We start from the raw sequence: 10,332 nt of genomic DNA, 5'->3' as shown, positions 1-10,332 counted from the left end.
CTATAGATTCACAGACATTGGTTTGTTTTCGGACATTTCACACACGTTTTTCGCAAACATTCTCACATGCGAGGCGTCTGGGAGTACTTCCATTCGCTTCGTCTTGATCTGTAGATGTGATTTGATGGATCCTTTTTCATTTTTGATGGAGAAAAAGAAAGGGAAATGTCCCGTTACTGTACTATATAGGAGACTTATGCTCAATGAGCTTTAGGCGACAGGTGGCGGTTGGTTGATAGTTTCGCCCCTTGGCGTGGGAGGTCCGGGTTCAAAACCAGCCTCTGGCAGTGTGAATTAATTGTTTTGAAATTAAAGTGGATGTGTCAGATATTTATAATTATTTATTAAATAATTATTTATATATAATAATGTCCCGTTTCTGTACTGAGAAATCTATATAGATTCGCAGCCTTTAGAAAAGACAGACTGAGAAATCAATATAGCAGACTTGTCCTCAATCATGTTCAAGCGGCAGGGTGGCGAAGACGGGTAAGCCTTGCTCCTTGCTGTGGGAGGTCTGGGTTCGAATCTCCTCTCAGACAACTAAATTATAATATATATATAATATATTATTATAATAATAATTATAATTGTTGTCTGAGAGGAGATTCAAACCCAGACCTCCCGCAGCAAGGAGCAAGGCTTACCCGTCTTCGCCACCCTGCCGCTTGAACATGATTGAGGACAAGTCTGCTATATTGATTTCTCAGTCTGTCTTTCTAAAGGCTGCGAATCTATATAGATTTCTCAGTACAGAAACGGGACATTTATTATATATAAATAATTATTTAATAATAATAATATAATATCTGACACATCCACTTTAATTTCAAAACAATTAATTCACACTGCCAAGGCTGGTTTCGAACCCGGACCTCCCACGCCAAGGGGCGAAACTTATCAACCAACGCCACCCTGGTCGCCTAAAGCTCATTGCGCATAGTCTCCTATATAGTACAGTAACGGGACATTGCCCTTTCTTTTTCTCCATCAAAAAATGAAAAAGGATCCATCAAATCACATCTACAGATCAAGACGAAGCGAATGGAATTACTCCCAGACGCCTCGCATGTGAGAATGTTTGCGAAAAAACGTGTGTGAAATGTCCGAAAACGGAGCAATGTCTGTGAATCTATAAATTTCTCAGTAGAGAAACGGGACATTTATCTGTCTTTTCCACCCTCAAAATTAACAAATGATCCATCAAATAACATCTACAGATCAAGACGAAGCGAATGGAAGTACTCCCGGAGACCAAGCGTGGGGAAATGTTTGCGAAAAAACGTGTGTGAAACTGGTGACCTGAGGAGAAAGGAGGATGAGATTCACAGCCATAGCTCAGTTTTTGGACACTTCACATACGTTTTTCGCAAACATTTTCACATGCTAGGTGTCCGGGAGTACTTCCTTTAGCTTCGTCTTGATCTGTAGGTGTGATTTGATGGATCGTTTCTCCATTTGAGGGTGGATAAGACAGATAAATGTCCCGTTTCTCTACTGAGAAATCTATAGATTCACAGACATTGGTTTGTTTTCGGGGACATTTCACACACGTTTTTCGCAAACATTTCCCCACGCTAGGTCTACGGGAGTACTTCCATTCGCTTCGTCTTGATCTGTAGATGTGATTTGATGGATCGTTTTTCATTTTTGATGGAGAAAAGAAAGGGAAATGTCCCGTTATTGTACTATATAGGAGACTTATGCTCATGAGCTTTAGGCGACAGGGTGGTGTTGGTTGATAAGTTTCACCCCTTGGCGTGGGAGGTCGGGGTTCGAAACCAACCTCTGGCAGTAGGAATAATTGTTTTGAAATTATAGTGGATGTCTCAGATATTATATTGTTATATTATTATTATTAAATAATTATTTTTTTTGCTCATTGAGTAATAACTGTAATAATAATATAATATCTAAGACATCTACACTAATTTCAAAACAAGTAATGCAACATTGCCAGAGGCAGTTTAGTATAGTCACACAAATTCTGTGTTTTATATTTAATAATTACAAAAGAAATAAAGCTATAATAACTAACCTAAATGTAGAGACTCGCCACTCTTAATTCAACTAAATTATAATATATATAATATATTATTATAATAATATTATAATTGTTGTCTGAGAGGAGATTCAAACCCAGACCTCCCGCAGCAAGGAGCAAGGCTTACCGTCTTCGCCACCCTGCCGCTTGAACATGATTGAGGACAAGTCTGCTATATTGATTCTCAGTCTGTCTTTTCTAAAGGCTGCGAATCTATATAGATTTCTCAGTACAGAAACGGGACATTTATTATATATAAATAATTATTTAATAATAATAATATAATATCTGACACATCCACTTTAATTCAAAACAATTAATTCACACTGCCAGAGGCTGGTTTCGAACCCGGACCTCCCACGCCAAAGGGGCGAAACTTATCAACCAACGCCACCCTGTCGCCTAAAGCTCATTGCGCATAAGTCTCCTATATAGTACAGTAACGGGACATTGCCCTTTCTTTTCTCCATCAAAAATGAAAAAGGATCCATCAAATCACATCTACAGATCAAGACGAAGCGAATGGAATTACTCCCAGACGCCTCGCATGTGAGAATGTTTGCGAAAAACGTGTGTGAAATGTCCGAAAACGGAGCAATGTCTGTGAATCTATAAATTTCTCAGTAGAGAACGGGACATTTATCTGTCTTTTCCACCCTCAAAATTAACAAATGATCCATCAAATAACATCTACAGATCAAGACGAAGCGAATGGAAGTACTCCCGGAGACCAAGCGTGGGGAAATGTTTGCGAAAAACGTGTGTGAAACTGGTGACCTGAGGAGAAAGGAGGATGAGATTCACAGCCATAGCTCAGTTTTTGGACACTTCACATACGTTTTTCGCAAACATTTTCACATGCTAGGTGTCCGGGAGTACTTCCTTTAGCTTCGTCTTGATCTGTAGGTGTGATTTGATGGATCGTTTCTCCATTTTGAGGGTGGATAAGACAGATAAATGTCTCGTTTCTCTACTGAGAAATCTATAGATTCACAGACATTGGTTTGTTTTCGGACATTTCACACACGTTTTTCGCAAACATTTCCCCACGCTAGGTCTACGGGAGTACTTCCATTCGCTTCGTCTTGATCTGTAGATGTGATTTGATGGATCGTTTTCATTTTTGATGGAGAAAAGAAAGGGAAATGTCCCGTTATTGTACTATATAGGAGACTTATGCTCAATGAGCTTTAGGCGACAGGGTGGTGTTGGTTGATAAGTTTCACCCCTTGGCGTGGGAGGTCGGGGTTCGAAACCAACCTCTGGCAGTAGGAATTAATTGTTTTGAAATTATAGTGGATGTCTCAGATATTATATTGTTATATTATTATTATTAAATAATTATTTTTTTTGCTCATTGAGTAATAACTGTAATAATAATATAATATCTAAGACATCTACACTAATTTCAAAACAATTAATGCACACTGCCAGAGGCAGTTTAATATAGTCACACAAATTCTGTGTTTTATATTTAATAATTACAAAAGAAATAAAGCTATAATAACTAACCTAAATGTAGAGACTCGCACTCTTAATTCAACTAAATTATAATATATATATAATATATTATTATAATAATAATTATAATTGTTGTCTGAGAGGAGATTCGAACCCGGACCTCCCGCAGCAAGGAGCAAGGCTTACCCGTCTTCGCCACCCTGCCGCTTGAACATGATTGAGGACAAGTCTGCTATATTGATTTCTCAGTCTGTCTTTTCTAAAGGCTGCGAATCTATATAGATTTCTCAGTACAGAAACGGGACATTTATTATATATAAATAATTATTTAATAATAATAATATAATATCTGACACATCCACTTTAATTTCAAAACAATTAATTCACACTGCCAGAGGCTGGTTTCGAACCCGGACCTCCCACGCCAAGGGGCGAAACTTATCAACCAACGCCACCCTGTCGCCTAAAGCTCATTGCGCATAAGTCTCCTATATAGTACAGTAACGGGACATTGCCCTTTCTTTTTCTCCATCAAAAATGAAAAAGGATCCATCAAATCACATCTACAGATCAAGACGAAGCGAATGGAAGTACTCCCAGACGCCTCGCATGTGAGAATGTTTGCGAAAAACGTGTGTGAAATGTCCGAAAACGGAGCAATGTCTGTGAATCTATAAATTTCTCAGTAGAGAAACGGGACATTTATCTGTCTTTTCCACCCTCAAAATTAACAAATGATCCATCAAATAACATCTACAGATCAAGACGAAGCGAATGGAAGTACTCCCGGAGACCAAGCGTGGGGAAATGTTTGCGAAAAACGTGTGTGAAACTGGTGACCTGAGGAGAAAGGAGGATGAGATTCACAGCCATAGCTCAGTTTTTGGACACTTCACATACGTTTTTCGCAAACATTTTCACATGCTAGGTGTCCGGGAGTACTTCCTTTAGCTTCGTCTTGATCTGTAGGTGTGATTTGATGGATCGTTTCTCCATTTTGAGGGTGGATAAGACAGATAAATGTCTCGTTTCTCTACTGAGAAATCTATAGATTCACAGACATTGGTTTGTTTTCGGACATTTCACACACGTTTTTCGCAAACATTTCCCCACGCTAGGTCTACGGGAGTACTTCCATTCGCTTCGTCTTGATCTGTAGATGTGATTTGATGGATCGTTTTTCATTTTTGATGGAGAAAAGAAAGGGAAATGTCCCGTTATTGTACTATATAGGAGACTTATGCTCAATGAGCTTTAGGCGACAGGGTGGCGTTGGTTGATAAGTTTCACCCCTTGGCGTGGGAGGTCGGGGTTCAAAACCAACCTCTGGCAGTAGGAATTAATTGTTTTGAAATTATAGTGGATGTCTCAGATATTATATTGTTATATTATTATTATTAAATAATTATTTTTTTTGCTCATTGAGTAATAACTGTAATAATAATATAATATCTAAGACATCTACACTAATTTCAAAACAATTAATGCACACTGCCAGAGGCAGTTTAATATAGTCACACAAATTCTGTGTTTTATATTTAATAATTACAAAAGAAATAAAGCTATAATAACTAACCTAAATGTAGAGACTCGCACTCTTAATTCAACTAAATTATAATATATATATAATATATTATTATAATAATAATTATAATTGTTGTCTGAGAGGAGATTCGAACCCAGACCTCCCGCAGCAAGGAGCAAGGCTTACCCGTCTTCGCCACCCTGCCGCTTGAACATGATTGAGGACAAGTCTGCTATATTGATTTCTCAGTCTGTCTTTTCTAAAGGCTGCGAAATCTATATAGATTTCTCAGTACAGAAACGGGACATTTATTATATATAAATAATTATTTAATAATAATAATATAATATCTGACACATCCACTTTAATTTCAAAACAATTAATTCACACTGCCAGAGGCTGGTTTTGAACCCGGACCTCCCACGCCAAGGGGCGAAACTTATCAACCAACGCCACCCTGTCGCCTAAAGCTCATTGAGCATAAGTCTCCTATATAGTACAGTAACGGGACATTTCCCTTTCTTTTTCTCCATCAAAAATGAAAAAGGATCCATCAAATCACATCTACAGATCAAGACGAAGCGAATGGAAGTACTCCCAGACGCCTCGCATGTGAGAATGTTTGCGAAAAACGTGTGTGAAATGTCCGAAAACGGAGCAATGTCTGTGAATCTATAGATTTCTCAGTAGAGAAACGGGACATTTATCTGTCTTTTCCACCCTCAAAATTAACAAATGATCCATCAAATAACATCTACAGATCAAGACGAAGCGAATGGAAGTACTCCCGGAGACCAAGCGTGGGGAAATGTTTGCGAAAAACGTGTGTGAAACTGGTGACCTGAGGAGAAAGGAGGATGAGATTCACAGCCATAGCTCAGTTTTTGGACACTTCACATACGTTTTTCGCAAACATTTTCACATGCTAGGTGTCCGGGAGTACTTCCTTTAGCTTCGTCTTGATCTGTAGGTGTGATTTGATGGATCGTTTCTCCATTTTGAGGGTGGATAAGACAGATAAATGTCCCGTTTCTCTACTGAGAAATCTATAGATTCACAGACATTGGTTTGTTTTCGGACATTTCACACACGTTTTTCGCAAACATTTCCCCACGCTAGGTCTACGGGAGTACTTCCATTCGCTTCGTCTTGATCTGTAGATGTGATTTGATGGATCGTTTTTCATTTTTGATGGAGAAAAGAAAGGGAAATGTCCCGTTATTGTACTATATAGGAGACTTATGCTCAATGAGCTTTAGGCGACAGGGTGGTGTTGGTTGATAAGTTTCAGCCCCTTGGCGTGGGAGGTCGGGGTTCAAAACCAACCTCTGGCAGTAGGAATTAATTGTTTTGAAATTATAGTGGATGTCTCAGATATTATATTGTTATATTATTATTATTAAATAATTATTTTTTTGCTCATTGAGTAATAACTGTAATAATAATATAATATCTAAGACATCTACACTAATTTCAAAACAATTAATGCACACTGCCAGAGGCAGTTTAATATAGTCACACAAATTCTGTGTTTTATATTTAATAATTACAAAAGAAATAAAGCTATAATAACTAACCTAAATGTAGAGACTCGCACTCTTAATTCAACTAAATTATAATATATATATAATATATTATTATAATAATAATTATAATTGTTGTCTGAGAGGAGATTCGAACCCGGACCTCCCGCAGCAAGGAGCAAGGCTTACCCGTCTTCGCCACCCTGCCGCTTGAACATGATTGAGGACAAGTCTGCTATATTGATTTCTCAGTCTGTCTTTTCTAAAGGCTGCGAATCTATATAGATTTCTCAGTACAGAAACGGGACATTTATTATATATAAATAATTATTTAATAATAATAATATAATATCTGACACATCCACTTTAATTTCAAAACAATTAATTCACACTGCCAGAGGCTGGTTTTGAACCCGAACCCGGACCTCCCTCGCCAAGGGAGACTTATGCTCAATGAGCTTTAGGCGACAGGGTGGCGTTGGTTGATAAGTTTAGCCCCTTGGCACGCGGGGGCAAGACGTGCTTAGGTGGCATAGAGTGACAGCCAATGCGCGACGTGCTTAGGTGGCATAGTGACAGCCAATGCGAGACGTGCTTAGGACAGCCAATAAAATTGCAGCATTACTGAAGCTGTGAACCGCCGTCTTAGCCAGCTGAGATTTCTTCTGTTCGCAGGTTCGACACCCGGTTGGGGCAAAGTCTGTGATACATTATCAAAGATAAAGAGCTATCTATGAATCAAGAAATGTGAATCCTAATGTGTTATAGTAACTGTTATTGTGTTTATATTTATTTATTACCTTCAAAAGAAAAACTCAGAAGGTATTATTTATATTTAAGATATGGACCATGTAGTATAAATCATTTACTTATGAATGAGACATGTATATATTAATCAAGAAAACATCTTATCCTAATGTGTTATAGTAACTGTTATTGTGTTTATATTTATTTAAATATAAAGAAAAACTCAGAAGGTATTATTTATATTTAAGATATGGACCATGTAGTATAAATCATTTACTTATGAATGAGACATGTAGATATGAATCAAGAAAACATCTTTATTATAAACAACAGAAAGGATGACAATTTGGCATTAACAGACACACAGGAGGCAGTCTGTCAGGTAGTGTGCAGACACAGAGATCCCGTTCCAGCCATCAGAGTCCCCATACTCTCCAAAGGGAGACAATTGCCGAAGGAACTGGGTAATTGTCTTCTGGTCGTACTTTCCTTCCTCACCATCCATGATGTTCTTACAGCTGAGGAGGTACGCCAGGTCAGCCCGTTCATATTTCAGGTGCATCATCTCCGTGATCTGCTTTGCCATATCAGTGGGTGACTTACCGGTGCGCCTGAGCTCGTCCAGTACCGACTTACAGATGGCTTTCTTGTAAGTCAGTACTGCTGGCAGCAGGTTGGTGAACCTCTTGGGGAGCTTTTCCAGCCAGGATGGGTTGTCGGCATACCACCTCTTCCGGCAGACTTTGCAGCAGAGCCTTGAAGACAGCAAGTAGTACTGTCCGGTGATGCCGACAATCACACGAGGCCTACCAACACCAGCAGAGGCAATTTGAGGCTGAGCACAGCCGTCAATACACGGCAGAGTGTAGTTGTTCCTCAGCCGTCCCATCAAATTGTCATTTTCTGGCTTCCAGATGAAAAAGGGATGGAGCTGAAAATACTTGGCGCAGGGAAGATCATCAACACTGTCAATCAGCTCTGGCTGGGGAGGGCGACGCCACAATGACACCATCTTCAGAGGGTTGCGTACAGGAACGGAGCCTGGCCAGAGCCCCATGGATTCCAGCTCCGTCTTCATCCAGGTCCTCTGCTGAGGCGAACAGTTCCACTGACTGACATCCTGGTTGTAGGCAGGAGGAGGAGGAGGAGAGGAGGAGGAGGAGGAGGGGAGGAGGAGGAGGAGGGAGAGGAGGAGGAGGAGCTGGGGACCGTTGATGGCCTGGGTAATGGCTGACCTAGGCAGACAATAAATAAAAACCATGGCAAATAATTACGATATTGTGTGTGTGTGTGTGAGATTTTGTGAAAAATGATTTCTAGCAAGTACACATCCAAATGAGAAACATTCAAACACTTGAAGGTGCCTCAAAAATGTGATGTATTGTTATTATTACTCACTTTGTGTTGGTGCAGCTGGTGGATGCAGTGTCGGTTGACAGGGCTCTGCAGAAATCTCAGGAGCCACTATAGAAAATATTAAAACATGTCATTATTATCAACAGTAAAATAAAGAAATAATGTTGTATGACGCTTAGCATCTTCACTGTAGTCAGCAAACTGTACAAGGTGCAAAGAGTCAAACATATACACACCTGGAACAGTGATGTTGGTCTCTGTTGGTGTTGGGGCGGATGGTTCCGGCATCAGAAACATCAGCTCCTTTGGTAGGGGCACAAGTCTCTTTACAGGAAGAGCAGGGGCTGCATGGAGGGATAGCCAAAAGATTTTTGCATTTTATCTGTCAAGAAGAAAATATATATCAGTGAGTTAATGATGTTCACAGGTGGGGTCTAATAGAGAGCAGACTTTAACTGTCTGCACATTCACATTGTGCTATGATATATGTAGTGCTATTTTACTTTGGATCAGATATTGTTGATCTTTGTTCCTGTATGTCTGGAGCTGTGTGTTTGTTGAAACTATTTACACTTCCATTACCCCTCCCCCATGGGTCAAACCCTTTTAACTAACAAAGGGAGCTCAGCCAAGGCTGAATGATATATTAGATAAATAATTACTAAGTAGTAGATGAATGTTATGGATGTGGTTTCAACAGTTCTGGTGTTTAGCAGTGTGTGTGTGTGTGTGTGTGTGTCTGCATCTATTATGTATATTTAACCCCGTCTGGGCAACGGCACAGCTGAATATACATAATACTTTTTTATCCAAAAGTAAACTGCTGTTAACTTGTCCCCACGCTGTGTTTTGTAACAGTGATGGGTTAGTATATCTAACCCCGGTTTATTGGAAAATAATACGGGAGTTAATGGTAATCTTACATGGTAGTTAGCGTTAATTTATATATTTAAATATACATTAATGTAAACGCGCACGGAGGATTTCGCCACAAGTAACTCGCGGTAATTGCGCCTCACCAAGTCAACAAAAACACAATAAACTCACACAGAAATCCTACCACATGAACTTTAAGCGGCTTAAGTTGAATTAACTTTACATTAACAATGTAATTCATCCCAAAGTACCGTTAGACTCGATACACGTAGGAAACACGGACCACTTTATAGCGTATTTTATTTTATATTTAAACTAAAACACGTCAGACAAAGCCCAGATAACATAACATTACATGTCGCTTCTCTGTTAATTCATGTTAATATAACTTAACTTACCTTATAATTTGGTCGTAATGTCCAGAGTTGAAAAATATGTATGCATTTACGTCGCTGTGAAGGCGGGGGGATGAGCAGACAGGGTCTCACTGGCAAAAGTGCGCCACAGCGCCACTCGCGGCAGCGGCCAAATATATATGACATCGGCTCTGGTTCAACAGTGCCATAGAGAATGAATGGGACTGGTTTGTTGCTACCATTAAAGATTCATGAAAGAATCCCTGGCCGCCGCGGGGTTGGGGTTCGAAACCAACCTCTGGCAGTAGGAATTAATTGTTTTGAAATTATAGTGGATGTCTCAGATATTATATTGTTATATTATTATTATTAAATAATTATTTTTTTTGCTCATTGAGTAAGCATATTGTGCCTCATATGTACAAGGTTAACATTGAAAGTTAC

General features: G+C 39.3%; 1 long non-coding RNA gene across 2 annotated transcripts; it reads right to left on the bottom strand.

Moving 5' to 3' along the window:
- Positions 1-8,501: 8,501 nt before the first annotated feature.
- On the bottom strand, positions 8,502-10,087 carry LOC117470803. 2 transcript variants are annotated; one of them, XR_004554727.1, is made up of 4 exons: positions 9,931-10,087; positions 8,893-9,038; positions 8,699-8,764; positions 8,502-8,535 (listed from the first exon to the last, which is right to left on the bottom strand). It is a non-coding gene; the product is annotated as an uncharacterized LOC117470803 (long non-coding RNA). The 2 variants fall into 2 exon arrangements; XR_004554726.1 differs by having other exon boundaries at positions 8,893-10,087.
- Between the last annotated feature and the right edge of the window lie 245 nt (positions 10,088-10,332).

This window comes from Trematomus bernacchii, unplaced genomic scaffold (assembly GCF_902827165.1).
Source record: "Trematomus bernacchii unplaced genomic scaffold, fTreBer1.1, whole genome shotgun sequence".
NCBI classification, from domain to species: domain Eukaryota; kingdom Metazoa; phylum Chordata; class Actinopteri; order Perciformes; family Nototheniidae; genus Trematomus; species Trematomus bernacchii.
This window is presented reverse-complemented; position numbering and strand designations above follow the sequence as displayed.